Source organism: Periplaneta americana, chromosome 4, assembly GCF_040183065.1.
Source record: "Periplaneta americana isolate PAMFEO1 chromosome 4, P.americana_PAMFEO1_priV1, whole genome shotgun sequence".
In the NCBI taxonomy this organism is placed as follows: Eukaryota; Metazoa; Arthropoda; class Insecta; order Blattodea; family Blattidae; genus Periplaneta; species Periplaneta americana.
The window spans coordinates 53,573,561-53,601,442 of NC_091120.1; the positions used below are offsets into that span (position 1 = coordinate 53,573,561).

Genomic DNA, 27,882 nt, shown 5'->3' on the forward strand with positions numbered 1-27,882 from the left:
TTTTGTAGTTAATTACGTATTTTTGTGAACCTATTTTGTGGTTAATTATGTATTTTTGTGAACCTATTTTGTAGTTAATTACACATTTTTGTGAACCTATTTTGTAGTTATTTACGTATTTTTGTGAACCTATTTTGTAGGTAACTACGTATTTTTGTAAACCTGTTTTGTAGTTAATTACGTATTTTTGTGAAGAAGTAGTTAACCGCAAGTAGAGTTTATTGATCGATTGCCTTGATTACTAAATAGTTAAATCTGGTACACATTCCGTCGTAAGTTTTCTTGGTTCCGTATCTATTCAGGGCAGGGTCAGTTTAGGTTCTACATATCGAATCGATTAAATAATTCAATACAGCAAACCCCAATTACTTCCGCGTTAAAAATTACATCAAAACTCTTGAACACTCAATCAGAAAATGAAGATAAAGTCATCATCAGAGTTAAAAAGTGGTCGAACAGTGGGTGGCAGTGCGAAGTAGGGGGGAGGAGCACAGTTGGTGCCGGCTAGACTTACAGTGCCCAGACATTCCCAAAGGCAAACCTAGTGTCATTACGAAATCAGCATGTTGAGTTAATAGAAAAAAGAGGAAGAGAGAGAGGAAGAGTACTTTTGCAAGTTCCTCGTAAGGGATGATATTTTAAAATGCACTGAGTGGAGAGACAAAACAGACTCGTCTTTTGGCTGCAGCCCTGACTGAGGTGGCAACGTCAATTTGAAACAGAATGGGTAAGCAAGCTGCCTACTCTAGCAGCTACAGCTTTGAGACCGGCTAAAGAATGATTGTTTGCTGCTTGTTTTATTCACATGGAAGTCCGACTCGGCGTGTGAGAGGAATTCTAACATGGCGACCTCACGTTCTGGATACTGCAAATCGAGGAGTAGGGGATAAAAAAAAAATACTCGTACGAGTTGTACGTTTTGTAACTCTGTTTATTAAGTAATCGTGTTTGCGTGTCAGTGTTTTTTTAATATAAAATAAAGTAAACCTTGCAAGAAAATAAACACATTTCTATTTAATTATTCGAACTATCAATTATAAATTGTGTGAATATTCAAACAGGTCTCTCGGTATTCGTTATGCTGAAATGAAAGGTGGCAGGCATTTTAAAATGAGACATTACTTTCGTCCGTAAAAACAAATTTTTGAGAAGGCTTCCTTCGGAAGAAAAAGAAGTTGGTAGATTCGTGTTGCAAATTTATAGACGTACAAAGGGTCCTTGTCCCTGAATAGTCTCCAGGCTAAATTTATCAAAATTTATCATACGTGTCGAAATTAAATTTTAGAAATGGTATAATAAAGCTGAAGTGTATTTCACTTTTACCAACTCTCCATCTTAAATCCACTCAACCAACTATTCACAGAAACATAAATCGATCCATTAAATCAGCAATCTAGCCATCCAAACATCAGTCTATCCATCAAACCATCTATACAACCGTCAGTCCATCCATCCATCCAACAGTCTATTCACCTATCTATACATCCATCCATCCATCCATCCATCCATCCATCCATCCAACAGTCTATTCACCTATCTATATACCCATCCATCCATATATGCATCCATCCATTCAACAGTTTATCCATCCGTCCAACTATCAGTCTATTCATCCATCCATCCATCCATCCATATAACCAGTAGTCTATCCATCCAACCATCAGCTCATCTACCCATAAAAACATCAGCTCATCAATTGATACAACAATAAGTCCATCCATCCATCCATCCATCCATCTATATAACCAGTAGTCTATCCATCCAACCATCAGCTCATCTATCCATAAAAATATCAGCTCATCAATTGATACAACAATAAGTCCATCCATCCATCCATCCATCCATCCATCCAACCAACAGTCTATTCACCTATGTATATACCCATCCATCCATATATGCATCCATCCATTCAACAGTTTATCCATCCGTCCAACTATCAGTCTATTCATTCATCCATACATCCATCAGTCCATCCATCCATATGATCATCCATACATCCGTACATCCATCCATCCATCCATCCACTCATCTACCCACCCATATATTCAATCACACATCCAGTAATACATCAAATCATTAATCCACTCATATCCAGAGTATTTCCGGGCTAGTGTTACAAACTTCCAGGGATGATGGGAAAGGGCACATGTATCAATTTGAGATCAGGAACCCTGGTCCGGAAATGACCGAGTCGAAAGTTACAAGCAAAAATAGTTGTGTGAAAATGAAATAATTTTATTCCTCTCTACACCTTATTTATGTGTATTTGTCTGTACATCTTACACATACTGTATTCATCTGACGTTGTTTACGTTGTCTACTTACAGTATTCCATTCAGTGCGCTATCTGAGGGGTGGGGACAGGAAACTACACTAAAGCAATGCAGATAGCGTAATGTGTAACGGACACGGTCGGTCCTGATATGCACGTCTGTAGACAGCAGTGTATGTGTACAAGTTGCAGTGTCCAGTCGATCAGTCCTAGTGAAATGGAGGAGTATGTACACGAGAGCGGAATATGCAGACCTGAATTTCGAATACGGATGAGCCAATGGAAACAGTAGACAAGCTCACAGATTGTATCGGGCCAGGTACCCACGTAGGAGACATCCGGCTCATAGCATGTTTCCACGACTGTTCCAAAGATTAAGGGAAGGAGGGCATGTGGTGCCAAATTACAATTCCATCTCCACACAACTATTTTTGCTTATAACTTTCGACTCAGTCATTTCCGGACCAGAGTTCCTTATCTCAAATTGATACATGTGCCCTTCGCCATCATCCTTGAAAGTTTGTAACACCAGCCAGGAAACACCCTGTATAATTATCCATCATTCGATTCATCCAATAATAATCAGCCAATCCAACCGTCAGTCCTTCCATCCAACCATCAATACGTCCACACATCCGTAATTTAATTCCAGTCATTACTCTGTTCGTTAGCGATTTCTCTCCCAAGGAATTTATTTATTAATTTATTCTTTTACAAAATGTTTATGAAATGTTTTTCAAAGATTAAGCCTTTTGGTTCCTCTTCAGAACTGAAACTATATTACATCCAAAATTAGCTGGAATTAGCAGTCATATGGTCAACATGATGGAATCAAGGCTTAAGACAACAAACATACGCTCATGCAATAGGGCGTTTTCCTGCCTATCCGGAGATGTGTTTGGCCGTGGGTTTGATTCCCGCATGGGCTGATTACCTGGGTGGTTTTTTCCTAGGTTTCCGCCAACCGTAAGGCGAATGCCAGATAATTAGGGCTAGGATTTTGATGATCTATAAATCATAAAAAAGTGTCCTAAAAACAATGCATTTAAGACCTAAAAATCTTTCAAAAATGTCCTTAAAACGCCCTAAAAATTGATTTTTAGTTTTGTGCTACTTAATATTTAGACTAGCAGGCCTAATTAAATTAAATTCTAGTACTAAAATTTAAGTTTATTTAATTTTACATAATTTTTTCTAAGTGATACACTTTAATTTATTATTTTACCTGATGTAGTTTCCATGTAGTCCACCCCAAAGGCCACGCTTATCCGGAACTAGCAGGTATAGAGGAGTCTATATTGAAGGGGTAGTTGGACTGACCCATTACATGGAGTGTACTACGTTAAAAGGACAATATTTGTGTAGAAAAACGATTAAAATATTATGCAAAATAATGGGTATTATCCACCGGCGTAGCTCGGTCGGTTAAGGCGCTTGCCTGCCGATCCGGAGTTGCGCTCGGGCGCGGGTTCGATTCCCGCTTGGGCTGATTATCTGGTTGGGTTTTTTCCGAGGTTTTTCCCAACCGTAAGGCAAATGTCAGGAAATCTATGGCGAATCCTCGGCCTCATCTCGCCAAATATCTTATCACTATCACCAACTCCATCGATGCCAAATAACCTCGTAGTTGACACAGCGTCGTTAAATAACCAAATAAAAAATAAAGGGTATTAATGGACAAAATATGTAGACAAACTATCAAAGGAAATAAATATTATTTTATATTAATAATGGGGATTTGTGGCCAAAATTAAATGAAAATTCCTCAAAAATGTCCGAATAACACAAAAGATGCTCTTACGAGTATGAGCTGAAATAGGCAAAAAATGCAAAAAAAAAAAAACCCTAACAAATATGTCTTAAAACACTCAGTTTATCACATAACATATAAATACTAAGACGGCTATGTTTCTGGCTTACTAGAAAAAAGATGCAATTTCATCAAATTCCTAGCCCTACAGATAATCTATGACGGATCTTCGGCCTCATTTCGCGATCACCAATCCCATTGACGTTAAATATCCCTGATGATAGCCCATAGTGTCGTTAACTAACTAAAAAACAATAAACACAAGAAAAGGGTCATGTGGAGTTCTTTTAGAAGCGAAGCTTACTTTTTTCTTTATTGGGAATCGAACCTGGCTCCTCTGGGTTAATAGCTGGAGATGCTGCCAGTTCAGATAAATGAGTGATCGGGGTGAAAAATTCAGTTTTTGTCACCGAGTTGCGAAAATGATCAGTGGCATGTCTAACGACCGGGTCGGCTGCTAATGATCGTTTCGGTTGGTCAGTTCGTGACGGACGCACTCCCGTCGCTTTCTCTCTCTCTCTCTCTTTCACGCACATACATGGAGTACATTTAAAATTCCATTTACTCGGCGGCTGTAAAGCGTTTAAACCCTGAGCTACTCTGCAATAGGAAAAGAGGGCAAAAAACCTTGGAGGCAAACGCGGAAAAATCGTGAGCCTCCAGCAGTTGCTTGCTCTTCATGCCGAATTCTCTGTTTTTTATGAGCAGCATCAAACCGGGTTCTTGCTAAAGAGAGGTTCGAGTGCAGAGGGAGGGGAGAAACTGTTTTAACTAAATTACACAGCAATCCAAGTCCGCGATCGCGGCCTGCCCACGAGGATCATCAGCTCGAAATTACTACCCGAGAGACGCAACAAAGCGTTAGCGACCTCCAGGATCTTTAACCTCTTAGTATTGTCAGAGTATGCGATAGGTATTTGTTACGACACAATATCGGAGGCGGTCTAGTTTATTTCCAATCACATAACGGTATAGTAATATGCGTTACAAGAGCGGTATGTTGAAGTTTTCATGTTCGAGGAAAAGTTTGAAAAAGCGAAACGTAGTTGAGATTTTTTAATTTCCGAGAATTGAAAGAAAACATACCGCTCGTGTATCGTACATTATTTTGTGCGAAGACCGTTTATTACATACCTGAAAGACGAATTTCTAATTAGTTGCAATGAAATCTCCATGTTGGTTCCTGTTTAATGACGGCAACTTCGGAAAACCAAAATATCTTTCTTCAACATTGTTGCTATAAAATGTTTTCTGTATTTACTATACTCCAGCAGACCGTGATATACGTCTGTTTTTTTTTTCCCCCAGTCTATAAATGGCAACTTAAAACAAACGGTAAGGTTACGTAATGATTTATTCTTCATTTTAATATTTTAACAATATCATTTATATAACATATTGCAGTAATAACATCCGCATCTGGAATCTTGTTGATTTTTTAACGGCTTCCTTAATGTTACTTGTATTAGGAATGCAATAAGTTTCGTGGAGTAGTAGACTTTACTTAATTTTTGCAAATATTTAAAAACAATAATTAACATTGCAATTTAGGTGAAATTACAGTGGTAAGTTTCCAATTTATATTTATTACTATGTTAAATGTCTCTAAAAATAATATGTTAAAAGCTTAAAGCAGTAAAATGAATTCGCGCTTAAGCGGTAAGAAGAGGGAAATTGTTATGTGTGTTACGTTGGGAATACTGAATGTGGTATTTCACACTTACCGCGTATTGGTTCTGTGCGGAAAACAAGCAAATACGCACGATCTCGCACAAAAGTATGTTACAAACTTGTATACTCTTAGGAAGTATTGTGATAGTATTCAGGTAAGTCAAAATACAACATAATATAATATAGGAATATTTATTTTATATGTTCAATCTATTTATCTATTCTTTTGAGAAGATTAGCTCCATATGTGGATGAAATTATTGGGGATCATCAGTGTGGTTTTAGGCGTAATAGATCGACTATTGATCAGATTTTTTGTATTCGACAGATATTGGAGAAAAAAAATGGGAGTATAAGGGTACAGTACATCAGTTATTCATAGATTTAAAAAGGCGTATGACTCGGTTAAGAGAGAAGTTTTATATAATATTATTATTGAATTTGGTATTCCCAAGAAACTAGTTCGATTAATTAAAATGTGTCTTAGTGAAACTTACAGCAGAGTCCGTATAGGCCAGTTTCTATCTGATGCTTTTCCAATTCACTGTGGGCTAAAGCAGGGAGATGCACTATCACCTTTACTTTTTAACTTCGCTTTAGAATATGCCATTAGGAAAGTTCAGGATAACAGAGAGGGTTTGGAATTGAATGGGTTACATCAGCTTCTTGTCTATGCGGATGACGTGAATATGTTAGGAGAAAATCCACAAACGATTAGGGAAAACACAGATTTTTACTTGAAGCAAGTAAAGCGATAGATTTGGAAGTAGATCCCGAAAATACAAAGTATATGATTATGTCTCGTGACCAGAATATTGTACGAAATGGAAATATAAAAATTAGAGATTTATCCTTCGAAGAGGAGGATAAATTCAAATATATTGGAGCAACAGTAACAAATATAAATGACACTCGGGAGGAAATTAAACGCAGAATGAATATGGGAAATGCCTGTTATTATTCGTTTGAGAAGCTTTTGTCATTAGTCTGCTGTCAAAAAATTTGAAAGTTAGAATTTATAAAACAGTTATATTACCGGTTTTTCTGTATGGTTGTGAAATTTGGACTCCTACTTTGAGAGTGGAACAGAGATTAAAGGTGTTTGAGAATAAGGTTCTTAGGAAAATATTTGGAGCTAAGAGGGATGAAGTTACAGGGGAATGGAGAAAGTTACACAACGCAGAACTGCACGCATTGTATTCTTCACCTGACATAATTAGGAACATTAAATCCAGACGTTTGAGATGGGCAGGACATGTAGAACGTATGGGCAAATCCAGAAATGCATACAGAGTGTTAGTTGGGAGGCCGGAGGGAAAAAGGCCTTTGGGGAGGCCGAGATGTAGATAGGAGGATAATATTAAAATGGATTTGAGGGAGATGGGATATGATGATAGAGAGTGGATTAATCTTGCACACGATAGGGACCGATGGCGGGCTTATGTGAGGGCGGCAATGAACCTTCGGGTTCCTTAAATTTGTAAATAAGTTAGTTAAAAGATTTAATGCCAACGTTTTCACCTATTTGGCATCTTCAGGCAGATATTCAAACTATATGTAGTACATTAATTTTACAGTGATTGGAATAACCATTAAATATTTACATAAATTATCTTAAAATAAATATACATGAAAATATATATAAAATTAAATAAACTAATAAACTACAGTTGAATTAATTATTGTTTTATTTATTTGTGTGATGGTTAAAACCAAATCAATTTTAATATCTACTTCAATTTATAACAATAATTAAAACAACTATAGGAACACAAAAAATTAAAATTATGGACATTGAAACCGGTTCAAATTATATAAATGTTAGCTTGTGTTTAAGATTAATTGCTTCTGAATGTATCTTACCAATATATTGCACATGAACATATATGTGTTTTACAAATTAATGGTTTGTGTCGTTATGTCAAGCAATATTGTTAAAAGATAATTGTATTGAAATGATAATATCTTGTGGTTAATATTAATTTCAATATTGAACTTCATTTATTAGCAGACGTCGAAATAATTTCAAATGGATCCTTCAATTTAAGTTGAAAAGTAGAATGTAAATATAACCACAGTCTAGTATATACAGTCACGAAGCTCAATACGTAGTAAATATGCATCCATAGATAGTTGCTAACCACTAGGATCGCTACTATCGCCTCATTACAGACAATGCGAAATAGTACCTGCACAGTCTATTGTTTCTAGTACCCTCATAAACTCAATGTTCGTGACTGTATATACTAGACTGTGGTATAACTTTCGAAACAGGAAGTTGAGCCAGCCATGAAGTATTTCATTGTTTAGATTCAAGCTATTGAAGTTGTATGTAGAATTATGGGTTGCAGAGGCTTCATGTTTTCAACATTGAGTGGTGTATGTATCCAGAGATCAATTTAGAATTTAATAAGTCTTTGGAACGCTGCAGATGACGTGATAACAACGAAGTATCGTGATTGTCCAGCGGAAAAATAAAGTGGTATAGGCCTACTAAGAACCATAGAACACTGATAAATAGGGAACTGATATCTAGCTCCGTATCTATTTTGTTTGCTACGTCCTAGACGTATGTTATTCTGATATCTCTACGTTTCATGTATACAGAATTCCTCTATTAAAATTCTATAGAACCTAAAACGCCTAAATGAATCATTAATTACAATAAATGCCTAAAACCTATGTTTGTGCCTGAAAAGCGCCATTTTAGTATTTTTGGTATATTCAAAATAAAAATGCCGGTACTGAAAATAAAAAAAAAATGCCAATGTAACTACAAAAATGCTATTAAAATTATCTTACAGACAAGCACAAGTCTGGAAAGTTTGTCCCATATTGATCTTAGAAGGGGAAATAAGAAGATTTTACGCAATTTCCTGGAACTGAAGTTGTCAATCTAGCATAAAAAGGTGGTAGGTTGTTCATCATCAATTCTTTTTAATTGAGCTATTGTTGGCGTCCAAGTTTCAGATCCATAAAAAAATGCTAATGAAGGGCTCGTCCATGAGAAAGGTGTCCAAAATATTGACACATAACCTAAAACTGTTTCTCCACTCAATCTTAATTTAAGTTTAAGAATATAGACTAGTATTTGTGGTGATATGCATTCATTATGTAGAAATGAATTTTCAAAAATTTTCAATTTATTTGTAACCTTAATGTGAAAAAAATCTGTCCGAATTCTAGTATATTTTCAAAAAGTAATTATTCAGTGATGTAGAAGAACAAATAACGTTTAATTACATATTCCATGTTATAGTGCATTATAATCTTTTAATTTAAGAGAACAATAAAATAGAAGCATGTTGTATGTTTAAAAGTTTCAGAGTGTCACACCGCTGGCATGTATACGAACATGACATGTTTTTAATGCATTATATATATTACACTAACTGTACGGAAGATGAATATTGTGTACAATATAGAATAATTAGGCTATTATTACAGTACAGTTAATAAATAAGAAACAAAGCTTCATTTGAACAATTATTTTGTCCAACATAATGAAAAGTGTACTATCACTGACGATGGACAAGCCCTGAAGTTAATGTTTTGTAAAATTTTTATATCGTAGGCTGATTGACCTAAGTTTTCGAACCAGTGTTCTTTTCATTGTTCCTAAGAGCTGAAGGAATTTTGTCACTTTATTTTCTATGTCTATGGAAGCAATGTCAAATAATAATAATAATAATAATAATAATAATAATAATAATAATAATAATAATAATAATAATAATAATAATTATAATAATGATAATAATAATAATAATAATGGTAATAATAGTAATAATAATAATAGTAATAATAATAATAATAATAATAATAATAATAATAATAATGGTAATAATAATAATAATAATAATAATAATAATAATGTGTTATGTTTTATGTTATAAGAAAAGAATACAACTTCTGAAAACTTCATAGATGTGTACTTACTTACAAATGGTTTTTAAGGAACCCGCAGGTTCATTGCCGCCCTCACATAAGTCCGCCATCGATGCCTATCCTATGCAAGATTATTTCTAGTCTCTATCATCATATCCTATCTCCCTCACATCCATTTTAATATTATCCTCCCATCTACATCTCGGCCTCCCCAAAGGCGTTTTTCCCTCCGGTCTCCCAACTAACACTCTATTATGCATTTTTGGATTCGCCCATACGTGCTACATGTCCTGCCCATCTCAAACGTCTGGATTTAATGTTCCTACTTATGTCAGGTGAAGAAAACAAAGCGTTGTGTAACTTTCTCCATTCTCCTGTAATTTCATCCCCTTTAGCCCCAAATATTTTCCCAAGAACCTTATTTTCAAACACCTTTAATCTCTGTTCCTCTCTCAAAGTGAGAGTGCAAGTTTCACAACCATTCAGAACAACCGGTAATATAACTGTTTTATAAATTCTAACTTTCAGATTTTTTGACAGCAGACTAGATGACAAAAGCTTCTCAACCGAATAATAACAGGCATTTCCCATATTTATTCTGCGTTTAATTTTCTCTCGAGTGTCATTTATATTTGTTACTGTTGCTCCAAGATATTTGAATTTTTCAACCTCTTCGAGGGATAAATCTCCAATTTTTATGTTTCCATTTCGTACAATATTCTGGTCACGAGACATAATCATATACTTTAACTTTTCGGCATTTACTTCCGAACTTAGCGCTTTACTTGCTTCAAGTAAAATTCCCGTGTTTTCCCTAATATCAGGGATGTGTACAATAAGGTAAACAGCAGGACGAGGAAAATGAAGGTTAAATATCATACAAAGTAAAGAATATTAGACAGACATGTGACACAGAAGATATTGGACAATGGGTAATAAGAAGAGAAAGGAATGGGATCAACACATAACAAGAATGTCGACCGACAGGATTGTTCGTGACGGATCTCCTCAAGAACAAAGATTACCAGGAAACAACAGAAGAGATGGCAGAATTTGTAATTTGAATCCAACAGACCAGAGACCTATTAAGAAGCAGAAGAAGAAGATGGTAATAAAGCTCTGTAACTATGCAGAGACAACGAATCTAGGTGAAAGAACTCCAAACAACAAAACCCGGCACTCCTAGTTTGGCGGTTCCATAGATAGTTGATAATTGAACGGTTCGGAGCCATAGTGGGCCAAACACCATTTATTAAAAACGGAGAGATCAAGGGTTAAAGTTAAATGAATTTTTTAGTAGATTACTTTACGACACTTTATCAACATCTTAGATTATTTAGCGTCTGAATGAGATGAAGTTGATAATGCCGGTGAAATGAGCCCGGGGTCCAACACCAGAAGTTACCCAGTATTTGCTCATATTGGGTTGAGGGAAAACCCCGGAAAAATCTCAACTTTCCCCGATCGGGAATCGAACCCGGGCCACCTGATTTCGTGGCTAGACGCGCTAACCGCCCACAGGTGTGGACAGTTAAATGAATACCATAGTTTAATAAATATTGACATATCATTTAGTTTTAATGTGCATACTTTATATTACTTGCTATATGTTTAATTGCATTATGGCTTAATTTTAACCCTTGTTTTCTCCGTTTTTAATATATGGCGCTTGGCCCACTATGACTGAACCCTTCAATTGTTATACATAAAATTAATATCTATATTACTAAGCCGCCATGCGTCACGACCAGTCCGAATAAAGAACTGACTTATTTATCGTTACAGTAAATATCAGTAGCAGCAGTAGCAGCATCTGAAACACGATTTTCTCTTATTTCAAAGCTGATCGCGATCAAGTTTAACATTAATAGTAGCAATACTTGTTGATATAAGAATAAATTATGTCTATAAAAATAATTGTTACAAACATGTGAAGTATGTTTGCTAACAAAACACATCACGTCGCAATGGAAGGCAATTCATTTCGACCCATATCTTTGGTACAGAGGCGCAAAATAGCGCTGTTTTGCGAGCAACACAATCAAGCAAATACTTTCAATGTTTTCCAAATATTTGCGATTCCATTCCAACATGTTTATTTAATCCCTCAATATATTGTTTGTTTGTATCTGCTGAAGTAGTGTAAACATTTTACTAAAGCTATGTATATTGTAGTTTGATTGGGCATTTTCTCTTTCCCATGTTGAAGTTCAATTCTCGACAATTTCATTATATTTTCCGGAAACAAATATTGATTTGTGGTCATTTAACCTGGTAGTCATTACGCGAGTGCTGACTTGTATTATAAATCTGAAACGTTTGTATTTTATAACGATCATTTAAATATGTTTTTGGAAATAAGCATTAATTCACTATCCCGTGAAAAATATACCAATTTCAATTTTATCAAGATATTAATTACTGCTCTGATTATTTAATTATGGATTACAAAAACGCTTTTGTATTTAAACTGAATGTGGGCTAGTAATATTTTGGAAAGCAATTTACCACAAGAATAAAACAGTAGGCATATTAATCATTAGGCCTACATTAAAATCATGCTCTGTACACGGAGGTAAGATTCAGATACCAAACTAAATGTAAAAAAAAAAAACAAAATATAGAATATATATATATATATATATATATATATATATATATATATATATATATATATATATAAACATCCAGTGTTTCGGGGTTAAGTATAAACTCCACCATCAGACAAGACAAGGAAAGGAGAAACTTATGTTGTGCAACCCTGAAAAACAACAGCTATTGATATAGGATCCACATCCTGATGATTAGGTTACAACGGTGGTTGCAAAAACAGCTACGTTTTGTGTCGGATGGAAAAATAAGTAGGCCTAAAATGGGAAATAGTGCTGAAACTATTTGGAAGCAGGTCTACAATGCTTTAAGAAAAAAATTGACATGAATATTTAACTGGTCTATAATAGTAAATATAATATTGCATAACATTGGTCTTTTCATATTAAAACATGCAAAAATAATAAAAGAAAGAAACGAAGGAAAAAAGAAAGAAATAAGTAAATCTATACTAATAATTAATCTGTAGCCGAAATTTTTCTGGTAATTGTCGATTTTCCAAAAATAATTGGTCCTAACATATGTAATTAACCACCCTGAAACCGAAAATCGCTTTTTTGAAATTTTTGTTTGTATGTCTGTCTGTCTGTCTGTCTGTTTGTTACCTTTTCAAGCGATAATGGCTGAACGGATTTCGATGAAAACTGGAATATAAATTATGTTCGTTGTAACTTAGATTTTAGGCTATATGGCATTCAAAATACATTATTTAAAAGGGGGGGTTATAAGGAGGCCTGAATTAAATAAATCGAAATATTTCGCTTATTATTGAATTTTATGAAAAATGTTACATAACAAAAGTTTCTTTAAAAATAATTTGCGATAAGTTTTATTCCTTGGACAATTTTGATAGGACTGATATTTAATGAGATAAATGAGTTTTAAAATTAAAATAACTGCCACCTAAGGCCGTATAATGAAATAAAAAAGAAATGACTTCGTCTATAAAGGGCCTTGGACAACAATAATCGAAAGCTATGAAAGATAGGCTACAGAGAATGTTTCTGTGTTTGTATGAAGTAATATCGGAAGCTAAATTAACCGATTTGTATAATTAATTATTATTTCACCATTGGAAAGTGTAGTTTCTCTGTATGGACATAATGCTATAATGTTATTACAGTAACTTCTGAGTGAATTGAGGACAGGTAAGATTAAAATAGCTTCTTATGCACAGAAAATTTGATAGGCTATTCTGTATATTCGTTTCCTGTATTTCTTAAAATAATGTTTATGTACACATTCATTCTAATCTCAGAGAATTAACGAACAACGAGAGTATATTGATTTAGTACGCAGTAATAGTATGTTGGCTTAGCATTCCATTATTTTATAATCCAAATTTTAACTATGCTCAATTGAAACGTGTTAAAATACATACAATACATATGCATTAAATGCAATGCAAAAAAATTGGGCAATGAGCCAAGCAGATTATGTTGAGCTATTGTAAAAGTTGTTCCTCCTGAGATTCAAAGGCCCCCATAACAAATTAAAAACTTACTTATCGGGAGTACATCCGTTATCAACATACTTTTTATATAATATAATATAATATAATATAATATAATATAATATAATATAATATAATATAATATAATATAATATAATTTAAGTTATTTAAGTTATTTGAAGGGTTCAGAACCATAGTGGGCCAAGCGCCGTTTACTGAATATGTAGAAAACAAGGGTTAAAATTCAGTTATTACCATAATTCAATGGAAACATATAGCAAGTAATATAAAGTATACACAATAAATCTAAATGATGTCAATCTTCATTAAACTATGGTGGCATGTAATAAAAATTAAGAAACATGTTAAAGGAATTGTCATTGCACCAAATGAGTGATCTCTGGATCAAAATGATCGCATTCTAATTATTTAAATACAATTTAAATTAAGTAACATATTAAACGATTTATCCTTCTATCAAACACGAATGTTCCCTGGATCAAATGTCCTATTTTAATTATGTAATTACTTTATATTTATTTCTAACGGGTGCAGCGGAGCGCACGGGTACGGCTAATAGATAAATAAATACATAAATATTAGTCTACCGATGCCAGTGGAGTCCTGCAGCCTGGAGCGCCACTTGTACTGCTTCTGCGTTCGCAATACGTCATCGCGATAGTTCACATTACGTCCGCAGCTCCACTCGCCTCGGTCGAGTAATAAATACAAGTAGATCTAGAATTATGGTTTGAAACCGAACAAAAAGAAAAAAAAAAAATTATATTAACACATACGTATAAAAAAAGTAAGAAGGAATGGCACCAGCTCAGTAGTAATTCATAGTACTTAACAAAAAATATCCTGTTATCACTCAAACAAACTTAAAATTGTGAAAACTTTCTTCGCCCTCACACGAAAAGACTGGTGCATAGAAAAGAGGGATAACACAACTGCGGTATCTACTTTGTGGGATTTGGAGGGTCACTGTTGTAATTCAACAAAAATGTCTCTAATAGCCTATTACACTTAGTTTTATACTCAGCATATTTAACTAGAAAATTTGTTATAATGTTTCTCACTAAATTTTAACATTTAACAAGCCAATTGAAACTTTTCGCAATGTTATAGTGTTATAATATTTTGAACTGACAGTAACGTTCCTAACTTCACGAGTGTGACGTCACACAACTCTGTGTAATAGTTACAGGCCATTCGTTGTCTCGCGAAACCAAATGCATGCGTGCGCCGTAGCACGTAGTAAGAACGTTATGGTGAGGTTAAGTGTGTGTGTGTGTGTGTGTGTGTGTGTGTGTGTGTGTGTGTGTGTGTGTGTGAGAGAGAGAGAGAGAGAGAGAGAGAGAGAAACTTCCTAGTCCACTTTATTCTGCCCCTCATGCGCAAGTAGGCTCAACGAAATAACGAATGACCTAAATCAGAAATTTTAGTAGTCGGTAACTGTTGCCGAACACTACTAATGATGAAGCCGATTACGTGGCTCCGAATCGTTGGATATTTCTGCATCTACGACATCGTGCAAAAATAAAAAGTAGCACCAAAATTGAAAGCTGCTCAAATACGATTTTTATAGGTGTTTATTAGAGGTTCACTATTTTGGATAGGCATTTATAGGTATTAACATTATTCGTTATACACTGAAAACCTTGAACTTACTCCAAATAATAACATAATACTTATGACGCCACAGGACAGGACAATCCCCAAAGCACTGCAGCCCAAATGGGTATACTGCACATTTTTATAAAATGAGTTTCATGCCAATTGTGCGCAGCTGGTTCCGAGGACGCATCACGCATTTCTCTCTACCCTAATCTTCACGTAATATTATTTCCTGATGACAGGCTTTCGCCCCTCAACCTCAAATGTCTGAGGGATTTCAGTCCTTGGCGACTCAAGAGTCCTTCAGAACCTCTACTGCATGGCACACTACTAAATTACTACGCTAAACTTGGTGTAACCAAGTACACAGTTTTAATGCATGTCGTCTCCCACATTTGTGTGGAACTTAAGTTGGCAGAAATCTGGGCGAGAAAAGAAGTTTTTCATTGAAGAAAAAGGCAAGTTTTGCCACGAGGACTTAACATCTCAGAACACACAAATATAATACGATCTACATAGAAATGAACCCAGCTTTTCTTTGGAGAGAAATCGTCAGCTGAGACGTGTGAATTATACTGCAGTTATCTTCCTGCAGTAGGTAACACATCTGGAGAAGGGTTGCATAGCGAGAGACAAAAAGTGCAGCGAGAAGAACACAGTACTTGGATTGCAGATGGATCTCTCCGCGCACCTGTGCCGATTGTTAGCGCAGCGCGGTGCACGTGTAAATTACAGGAGAAAGTCGAGAGTAAATATCGGGTTGCAGTGCTGAGAGATGGGGCCAAATCTTGCCTCCATCCATTAATTGAATATCATACAGGTGTGTCGAAATTAAATTTTAACTTTGATTTTTTTTCTGTCATCAGTTATCACTAATGTTTGAACCCTATTGAAATATGAATAACATATAAATCCATAAAAATGTCACTGGATTACTACAAAAGAAAATAATAAAAATAGTCTTAAACAAATCTATTAATTAACCCTACTAAACTTTTTCATTCGGATTTTAACTTCTTCAAATTGAAGATCTGAATTGACAAACATCCCAAATCCATTGAAGTAAATTGTTCAGGAGAACAAGAAAAGCCTCCTGAGTCCTGAGAGGATAGTATACTATACCATACTTCATACATGATTATGACATAAGATATATCTGTAGAGACCCGAAGTATAGTATAATATATCTGCATTTGTGCCCTAACTATAACCTGCAGAATTGTTTCAGCATTTTTCCTCATGTCAGTGACTTATTTTCAATGTGTAGAATTATATTGAACTTTAAAAATAAAACAAATCGCGGGCTCAGAATGACAAGGTTCTATCTGACATTTTTAGCAAAATTGAGATTTATGTTGCATTGAATTCTGTTACCTCACAGCTATCTACCATATATATTATATGTTTATATCTCAATTATTTTGCGTGATGAAGTTAGTTTGAAAAGGTTCTTATCTGCATTGATTTTATTAACCAAACTTTCAGAATGCTCTCCTGTAATAGTACATTATGCAACGAGCCTATAATGAAGGTAATTAAGAAGTGAGTATGGATATTTATGAAACGAGCGCAAGCGAGTTTCATAATTTTCATACGAGCTTCTTAATTACCATTATAGGCGAGTTTCATACGACTTTTTATGCTCGACCATATTTCTAACTTGATATTATTAATTTTATTGTATCTGACCTGGAGCAATGTCCCGTATGTTGTGAGATGTGCGCAGACGCGAAAGTATTGATTTTTTCCGAGGAACAGATGTTCACATTGACCTTGCTAGGCCATAAGAACCTACAGAGATAACATTGAAATTAAATTAGACATTGAAAAACGAGATGACAAATTTAATTTATTTGAATATTATTTACAATTAACGCTAATTATTATAGTAACAGAACATAATCTTCTGCGACAGTATTGGATTTCCAGCCTCCGTGACTTTTCGCTAATTCTCTTTCGATTGCATATCCGAGAATAATCGATACTTGCGGTTTTATAACGGTAGAAAGCTGACCTGTCATTGGCTGAACAGTTGTAACCTGAGTCGTCATTGGCTGAAAGACCTGACCTTTAATGAGTAGGTGTACTTTAATGACATGCATTAAAAGTCTGCTACCAGGTGTATAATTACTACATTTCGGCATGGTCGAGCATAAAATTTACTGAACACTAGATAGAACCTTGTCATTCTGAACCCTCGAAATGTCTTAGGACTCAGGCGGATAGGCTTTTCATATAAGAGTACTGAAATAAATATTTGTGTGATAAAAAAACACAGACCCAGAGTCTAACTTGGGATATTATTTTTTACGGGATAATCATCATCATCATCATTATTGTTTCAACAACCCTTTCAGGATCCTGGCCTTCCGCAGAATCTTTTGCCATTCCTCTCTGATTCTAGACTTTTCACTAGTGTTAAAATATTTTTCGCATTCTACCATATAATAGACTATTGTTAACACGCTTACCTTGTGTTAAAATACATATGGATAGATCCTACTTTTAGGAATGACTGTATAAAAAAAATTATTTCACGGTGTTCAGAAAAGGTCTACTTTTCATACACAAAACTATTTATAATCTTCTACAGTTTGTTATGGTTGTAATAAATTTTATCCTAGAAATATCCCTGCGGAAGAAAGCAAAAAATATTAATTAATTTAAAATAGTCTACTTCGGCCTTCTCCTGTTAGATCAGTACTCTACCACTATAGCTCGCGCAAGGAACGATTACCAAAAAACAGTGGTGGCGTTACTGTCTGTTTTGACGTGTGTATGTAGGCACGCCGAGGGAGCGAGAGGTACGGGCCGATGGAAGTACTGCCTCTTCCAAGAAGATGAACAGATGGGACATGCCTGTGGAACTGAAGAGCGTAGCAAGAGAAAAATTCGAAGGAAATGAAACACGCAACATTATGTATACGAATAAAATAATGATATTCTGCGAGGGGAACGCTCCATCACTACATAATAAAATAAACGCACTTGGAACAAGACACGTATTCACATGCAATGAACAAACTAAAGTTGTAATGTAACATCACAATGCAAGACTGATTCTATCGATGTCGTTTCTCTTCCGACTATATTCTTAAATATCATTCAAGTTATCTCGTGACCTTTCCTGTCGCCCGCTCATCCTTATCGAATTGTTTCGTTCGCATTCCTATCGTCGGTAATCCCTGCTTGCGAGACCTATAGCTTGAAATATTAGGTGTTATTGTTTACATATTACGTCGCTCAAATTAACCTCAGTAGAAAAAAAAAACTAAGCTTTCGATTGAAGTGGGATTGGTATAGTTAAACCAATATAGAAATATTAAATACTTCTGCTGTATTTGTTTAAATTTCGCTTATGTATAATTATATGATGGTGCATTAAGAAAAGAGTTTTTTGAAAAGACTATCTTAACTCCATTAATATTACTACAAAAACGTATCATCAAAATTTGTCTGCATAAATCACTTGATTATCCGACACAATTTATTTATTCTGAATTCCAAGTACTAAAAATTGAGCAAATATATAAACATACATTACTAACTTATTTTCACAAAAATCGAATGAATTTTATAACTAAAAAACATATACATAACACAAGAAGAAATGTCCCAACTCTTTTGGCAGAACCTAAATGCCACACTACAGCTGGATTAAGACACAGTAGGAATTATGGACCAAGACTATACAATTCAGTATTGAAAAATAATCCAGACCTAAGCAATTTACACATTCTTAAGTTTAAAAATAAAGTGAAAATGTTTGTATAATATTTGATAAATTTCATTATTATTTTAAGTGTTACTAGCATTATATGTTACTAACATTTATTGTATTTATCTGATGCATGTACCCTATAAGATAAAACATTGTAATAAATATAAATAGATCATTTTCTTAATTAATAACAGTGTATATCTCCAATAAATGATTCCTTAGCATCGCCACAGATACACTTGATTGTACTTGTCACTATATCTTGTCACTAGAAAGTTATTGAAATTTATATTTTCCCCGCCATTCATAAAATATTTTGATATGATACCTCTTGCACAAAAGGAGAGATCTATAACTGAAACTCGATTAATATATTTCAGTATTATTTATATTTATCCTGGTAATAATGAACAGTTTGACTCGTAGACATTTTGTTTTTTCAGCATTAACTTCCCATGATCTTACGAGAAGATTAGAAGAGAACGGCAGTTACGTAGACTTTCAGCTCCCCACTACTACCATTAATGCAAAACACAATGTCAATACGGCGGTTGCTGTCGTCTGCGATACAAAGAAATTTTCTGTTGATTTTCGAGTTTGGCATTTTTTCCGGTTATTATATGCTTATTTAAGTTGTGTTAACTCTCGCTAGTGGTTTTATATTTTATTTATCCGTCTTAGTATTTATTTTATTATTGTAAATATTTTTGTTTTATCACTATTATTATTATTATTATTATTATTATTATTATTATTATTAATGAATTATTTTGTATTACAATCTTTGTATCATTCCTATCATGATTATATTATTATTATTATTATTATTATTATTATTATTATTACTATTATTTATATCGTCAGCATTATTATTTGAACCCTGTAAAATTTATGTAGACTACTGGACTGTACCCGAGCACGAGCATTATGCTCATTTCGGGTATCTATTCATATGTATTCAATTCAAATGTAAATTGTAAATAAATTTGAAATTTGAATTTGAAATTCATTTAGCTGAATCTAATCTCTCGATTTATGAAGATTTTAATGCTATAATATTGGTGTGTAATGATTAATGAGTATATATTTTATAAATACTTCGTACAGAAATTTTACTACCGCGCTGCGGAAAAGAATGTATATAGGCCTAAGCCACAGAAGAAGTAGAAAATAAGGAGATAATATACTCCTGTGTGTAATTAAAGATCATGTGTGCAATAATGTGTGTCCAATTACATTAAGATTGCCATGGAGACGCTCAGATTTGTAGCTATAATCCTTTAGACTCGGAGAAAATCATCCATTACACCAGTTGAATGGCCGCCTTAATAAATTGCTTCCATTGTTTTTAATGATATGGCGTTACTAACCGCGAGAAGGAAAAGATCACCACTTGCAGAAGTAGGCCTACTCCCTATATGAGTTGAGATGATACTGACGTGTTGAGATCCGCTGTTCTTTTGTTCAGACCTGACCCTGGAGTTGAACTCGCGAGCGATAATATCGATTCAGTCTCTAATCATTACCAGTCTTCGTGGCAGCTTCTGTGCAGTTATACTAGGAAGGGAGAGGGGGTAAAAAAAAGACAATCATTCTATGTAGACCGTTGTTAAGGAAAAAGTATAATCAAGACAAGTGAAATTATTATGCTGGGAGTGTTTACAACTGGAGTCTAATAACCCAGCGGCTTGGCGTTTGTGCTTCTTGATCGCTCTGTTAAAATGGCTTCGATCGAGGATTAGAAGGAAAATGGAGCTTTTAGCCTCTGTCTTCCGATGTCATATCAGAAAAGAATGAAACGCAGAGAAACGAGATGAAAAAGGGAGAAAAGGAACAAACAAAGGTGAAAGAGGAAAATATATTGCGAGAGAACGGTAATGAAAGAGGGAAGAAAGGAACAAAGAAAGATAAAAGACAGAGAAGAATACATTACTAAAGAATAACATAAGGAATCAAAAAAGAAATAACGAAATTAGAAAGAAAGCATAAAATCAATAAAGTATGAAATGAAGTAAATAAAGAAGGACAGCATGAAATAATGCGTATAAGAACGCATAAAATGGCGAAAGATGAGAAGGAGCAAAAGAAAGCAATAAGCAAGAAAGAACGGAAGAAAGCATGAAGAAAAGAAATACATAAAAAAACAAGGACAATCTGCAGGAAATAAATAAATCAAGAAATGAAAGATACCATGAAGAAAGAAATAGGTCAATAAGTAACGAAAGAATGCATAAAGGCAATAAATAAAACAAGAACTAAGTAGTATAATAAAAGAAAGCACGAAGAAAATAAATACGTCAAAAAGTAACGAAAGAATGCATAAAGGCAAAAAATAAATTAAGAACTAAGAAGTAATAAAAGAAAGCATGAAGAAAATAAATACGTCAAAAAGTAACGAAAGAATGCACAAAGAAAATAAATAAAACAAGAACTAAGCAGTAATAAAAGAAAGCACGAAGAAAATAAGTAGGCCTACGTCAGAAAGTAACGAAAGAATGCACAAAGAAAATAAATAAAACAAGAACTAAGCAGTAATAAAAGAAAGCACGAAGAAAATAAGTAGGCCTACGTCAGAAAGTAACGAAAGAATGCACAAAGAAAATAAATAAAACAAGAACTAAGCAGTAATAAAAGAAAGCACGAAGAAAATAAATACGTCAAAAAGTAACGAAAGAATGCATAAAGACAACAAATAAATTAAGAACTAAGAAGTAATAAAAGAAATAACGAAGAAAATAAATACGTCAAAAAGTAACTAATGAATGCTTCCTCTATGATGTTCCCCTCCAGCCAGAGCCGGTGAGCTCAGTCCTACACTGCACTGTTTTTTTTTTTTTTTTTTCCAGACGACATTTTATAAGCCTTTGTATAGATAGATATTAGGGCAGAGTAATGAATGAAATAATGCAGTTTTCACCTCTGATTGAGGGTCTGGCTGGTATGTAGGTCTAGACATATATTATCAGGCAGTACATCTTTCTTGACGATATGTGTCAGAGGAAGAACTGAAGACCTAACATTCTAAATGTGCTAAGTGCCAATTTTTTAATCTTATTTTATTCAATCTAAGGGAGGAACATCCATATGATAATATCATACTAAACTCTCTTTGTCGTAGCTCAACTGTAAGTGACTCATTCGTGCGCCAAAAGAGGTGTTGTACGTATCTCAACATGCATTGCGCAGTGTGTTTTTCATATAATCTCAGAAACTTGTTTTTGGCACTTTGCACATTTTAGAATGTTAAGTCCTCAATTGTCTGTACATATCTGACATGTGATTAGTGTAATATGTTGCTAGTCGGAGATGTATGCCATGAAGAGGGAAAGAAACTGGCCACCCTACCTCACTATCTCCTGGCTTAGTTGCCTTATGAGGTTCAGACCTGTCTTCGAACAGTTGACTAAACAACAAGCAACATAATATTACAGGTTATAATTATAGGATCTTCCAATAAGAGTGCCCTACTTTTAATATGTAACAGCTGCCGTGTTTATGAAGGTGTAGGAGTCATATTTTTCCATGGTTACAGTTATTGTTGACAAATAATCATGGAACGTTACACGCGTTGAAATCATACAAATTTATTATAAAAAAATCATCCGTTCACCAAGCATTCCGTGCATTAAGTGAAATGTACGGTGTGTGTAAGATACCGGGATATGATAAGGCATTATTTTTGGCCTCAATTGGAAGGTATAGCTCTCATAAACGTCTCTTTTCAGCAAGACGGCGCCACGTGTCATACTGCTCACTAAACAGTCGACCTATTGAGGGAGAAGTTCAGAGGCTTCATCATCTCTCGTGGTGGTGATGTTAACTGACACCCGAGATCATGTGATTTAACGCCGCTGGATTACTTCTTATGAGGTTATGTTAAGTAACGGGTTTATGCCAACAAGCCAAAAGCAATTACTGACTTACGGAACAATATCACGTGTGTTATTCGTGAAAGTGAGCCTGATTTATGTTTGTTATTGTAAATTGAAAGATCGGTATACGATCAACCTAACAAGCCGCGGCGGCCATTTGATTGACATTCTCTTCCATACGTAATGGTATTAAGTGTGCTTCAAAATAATAGTAATTAAATAAATAACTTCTTTCATTTATACAATTTATTTCATTTTAAAAGTGTGACACTCTTATTGGAAGAACCTTTATAATCGTGTAAATAGCCATGCAGGCCGTTATGCTATGATTGTATAGGTAAGTTACTTATATAAATAATCACCTGACGTAGATATGGACTAATTATTTACAGAGTACCCACAAATACCGCATTATTATGGCATCTTGCAGGGTGTCAACGAAATAAACCTTCACTACAGGTTTATAATTTTTTCTTTTGTCTTTGTGAAACTTTATAGCCCTGAATGAGATTATAGTTCCAATTCCATAAAATAAAAACCGTTAATATTACCGCCCTCCTATGAGAAATCAAAATGTCTGTTGGATGATTACTTATGTATCAGGTATCAACTAAAAAAACTGGTTATAGCTTAATTAATCAGCTAAAAAAACAATCTACATGAATATGTATTGATTACTGATTATTTATATCGATAACAGAGTTCTACTCATTAGCTGTCTAATAAAGTTATATACCGACCACATACGATTCGTAAACGTAACGAATTAAGATTCCATTTATGGACCCGGTGGCTAGTTTCAGTAGCTTAGTCACATTAATTAAAGAAATACTCCGGAGCGCGACTCATAGACGGAACGTCTAATATGTCAGAAAAGAAAGGGTAACAGATTGGACATCGTTTAGAGATGTATGTAGCAGAGTAAGGCAGTAAGCAGGCAGTCAGATAAGACAAATTGGTTGTCAAGACAGCAGGTGGCACAAGTCTACACACAAAAAAAATTAATTCAACACAAATGTTATCGCATCTGTCTCACATGACATGACGAATGCACCTATTCTTGATTCAGTTTACTCGTGAATATGAAATAAGCGTAATTCAGTCATTCGATGAGTAGTTATAGACTAAAGACCTTTGCTTACAATGTCTTTACTCATCTTTCACAACTAACACTTTCATCTCTTCCGTTTAGAACGTTTTTCTCTTTGCAGGAAGATTTTTGTGTCTAACCGGAAGTACGTATCGAACAGCGACACACGAGTGGATAAATCTCACCCTCGACTCTCTTCACTGCGCATGCGCTGTTTTTTACAAGGTATGTGACAAGTTAATGGGTTAATTGAGGGGATATCTAAGTGATGTGAGGCCGAGGAATATGTGAAAAGATATCAATGATTTAAGATCCTGCGCTTCACGTCACTTAGACATCTCCTCAAATGATCTTGTCCCATACCTTGTAAAAGGCCACGTATGCGCAATGAAGAGAGCCTAGGCCCTAGGGCAGCGATGTCAGACAGGGACTAAACGGAGCGGAGCGCTCCACTAGACTGGTTGCGTGCTCCGGTGTTTCCACAGACATAAGTTCAAGCTCCGATCTAGCTCCACAACCGGTATTGGAGCTTACAACTCTGACACTACTGCCCTAGGGTGTCGCTATTAGATAGGTACTTAGGCCTACAGCTGGACACAAAAATCTTCCTGCAATGAGATAAACGTGGCTTAGATATGCTGATATGGTTAACTGAATCAACTCTTAAGGCTGGTTCATAATAAACCGGGAACGGAAACGAAAACAAGAACGAGAACGGAAATATTGTTAAAATAAATGTATTTAAATGTGAGCATTCACATTTAACTATTGTGAATGTTCACATTTAAATACATTCATTTAAGCATAATTTCCGTTCCCGTTCTTGTCGTTTCCGTTCCCGGTTTATTGTGAACCAGCCTTTACTATCCTAAAACTTATAGGGTGCTATTCATAGACATTTCACAGCACGCGCTACGAGCGTACTAAGCTAGCCCCGACTATCCACTGGTTACTAGTACAGAATTCAAATCATATCATATCGCTAACACTGGTTTATGAGTACGTAAAACGCTGATCATCCACCGGAAGCCCGCGCTAAAAATGTCTATGAATACGGCCCTAAATGATTACAAGTTACTATTCTAACAATAAGTCAGAATTTATTATAAATATAAGTGAAGGAATTGTTCTTCGTCAAATTTTATTCTTGGTTTATGTAAGTGATTTGTAACTAACTTACACAAATATAATGGGGTTATATATTTATATGCGGACTATACCGTAATTCTTTTTGGTAAAAAAAATCTTGGAAAGACACTTATATTAATGCATATATCAAAATTATTGTCTTTATTTCTGGTCAGTTGTTACCTATTTTTTTAATTGATGACGTTAATAACTTTACTTGCCCTACACGAGAAAGAATATGTCATTTACATGACAACGTTTATTCAGAGTATAATGGTTCGAAATCACCAGCTCGTCAGTCCACCTCCTTCACCCCTGACACGAGACCTGAGGAAGCAAAGTGCAGCATTTTTATTGGGAATCTTGACGAGACATAATGCGGGCGTTGCACCTTTTCTGTCTGGTATAAAATAATAAATACCGGCCTCGCCTGGGGCTGCTGCACTGCACACAACTGGATGTCGCAGCAAGTAGATTATTGGATTGCCTGCCAATAAGGAATCGCGGAGTCGTGCCCAGAATCAAACAGCACAAAAATACGACTTGGGGAGATGACGACGTCTCATCACGAGAACGGAGGAGATGGTCTCATTTCTGGTAGCTATCTAATCTTAGCAGAACTGGACGTGTGTCGAATTAGTCACGTGTTTTGCCATTGTTACTGTTTGTTACTCACGGAATGAAGAGCGGGAGGTGTGGCGGCAGAGGGAAGAAGGTTAGTGATAGGGCTAAGAATTGTATGCCGATACATTGCGCTTCATGCGCCTCTGACTTTAGGTACCGGTACGTAATTGCGTTGGGGTGAGGGATTTCAGTGTGTTTCGTTCAGCAGTGAACTTTAGTTGATCGGTTATACTGGTAACAGACTACAGCCGCTAATCGCGATTAGCATTATCGCGATTAGCTCCGATCGCGATGACACACTAGTGTGACACACCCGGTATTGGAGCTTACAACTCTGACACTACTGCCCTAGGGTGGTGACACACTAGGCTTGTTCCCGTCTGGTCAACAGTTGAATTACCAAAGAGGAAACAATTTTCTATTTGTACATGCATATATGTTTGTTTCCCTCCCGGACAACACCTAAAGTTCATACTTTTTTTTGTTTGTTCATTGTTTTTTTTTTTCTTGCAGCTTGATATGGGAATTCATTTGTTAAAATTGTTATTTGCTTTACAATTTAAACTGATACAATTTATATCATTACTATTTATATTATTTTGAAAAGAGATTTTATAACCTATAAAATTTATATCATCATGCCAAAAATTTATATTATTTTGTAATAAAACATATTTTTAAAATCAACCCTAACCTCAACGATAGTGTCGTAATGGAGACTGAAATTGCATATCCGAAAAAGAAACCAGTTCCAGTTTGTAATCCATTATTTATTGAAATGAAACATCTTTCAGCAGCCATCTGTTGCTCTCTATATATATGAAATATAAATAATTCGTCTGTCATTTGTTAATATATTTCTTTTTACTTTTCTCACATCTGCATTAAATTTCTCCACTACGTCTAATAGTAGCCAAATTCATTTTCTAGCCATTCATTTTCGTTTATATTTCATATAATAGAATGGAAGGAGTAAAAAAATTCCACTGCAGAAGCTATCACGACGTCCTAAATAATATAAATCAAGGTGATTCGAAATCAAAGATTACTAAAATGTTACTTTCGTCCACTGGGCCGTGCCTCAGCGCGATTAACTTGTTCTGGAAACAGGATTTAGCTCCTGATCGCGATCGGGACGGTGACACACTACAAACCCGATCGCGATTAGGTCGATAATCGCGATTAGTGACTGTAGTACATATGTCACCAGTATTACATTACGACTGCTATTCGTAACAGGCAACATTCAACGTCCTGTAAAGGAGAATAATAGCAAGATGCCGAGGACGAAATTTGTGACTTAAATTCAAATGAGGAAATTTGTAATAATGCTACAGATTTTGAGATAAATAATGCTTGTGTAAAATATTTCAAATATTTTCCCATTGTTTCTGCAGAAGTGGAACGAAGTTTCTCTAGATATAAGGCTGTGTTTTCTAGCAACAGGCAATCATTCTGCTTTGAAAATTTGAAAATGTGGTTTGTTATTCACTGCAACAATATATGAAATGAAAAAATTATGTAAAACAAAAAACGTAATACACTATCATATTAACATAGTGACATAATAAGGCTGATACTTGTCAATGTCATATTAGGTATATTTTCTACACACATAAACTAGGATATAGTCAATGATATTGTGACGGACCGAATAGTTGGAAGACGAAATAGGAAAAAATGTAGCAACAAGATGGAAAAAAAAAATACTGGATGAACATTATGGATATCTAGCTCTATGTAAAATTTGTGACAATTTCAAATGAGTAAATTTATAATAATGATACAGATTTTGTGATAGATAATGCTTGTATAAAATATTTCAAATATGTCCTCATTGCTTCTGCAGAAGTGGAACGAAGTTTTCCTGAATGTAAGGTTGTTTTTTTAGCAACAGACAATCATTCTCCTTTGAAAATTTGGCTTGTTATTCACTGCAACAATATATGAAATGAAAAATTATGTAAAACAAAACATAATACATCATCATATTAACATAGTGAAATAATAAGGCTGATACTTGTCAATGTTATATTAGGTGTATTTTCTACAGACAGATAATAAAATGTCTTTAAAATAGTGCAATTTTTCTTTAACGAAGAAAATGATGTCTTTAAATTTTT

At 34.8% G+C, this 27,882-nt stretch overlaps 1 protein-coding gene across 7 annotated transcripts in view; it reads right to left on the reverse strand.

Annotated features, from left to right (window-relative positions):
• LOC138697814 (transcription factor SOX-5-like) overlaps positions 1–27,882 on the reverse strand; it is a 970,705-nt gene that overhangs the window by 832,482 nt on the left and 110,341 nt on the right. The gene's annotated exons all lie outside the window — the stretch shown is intronic.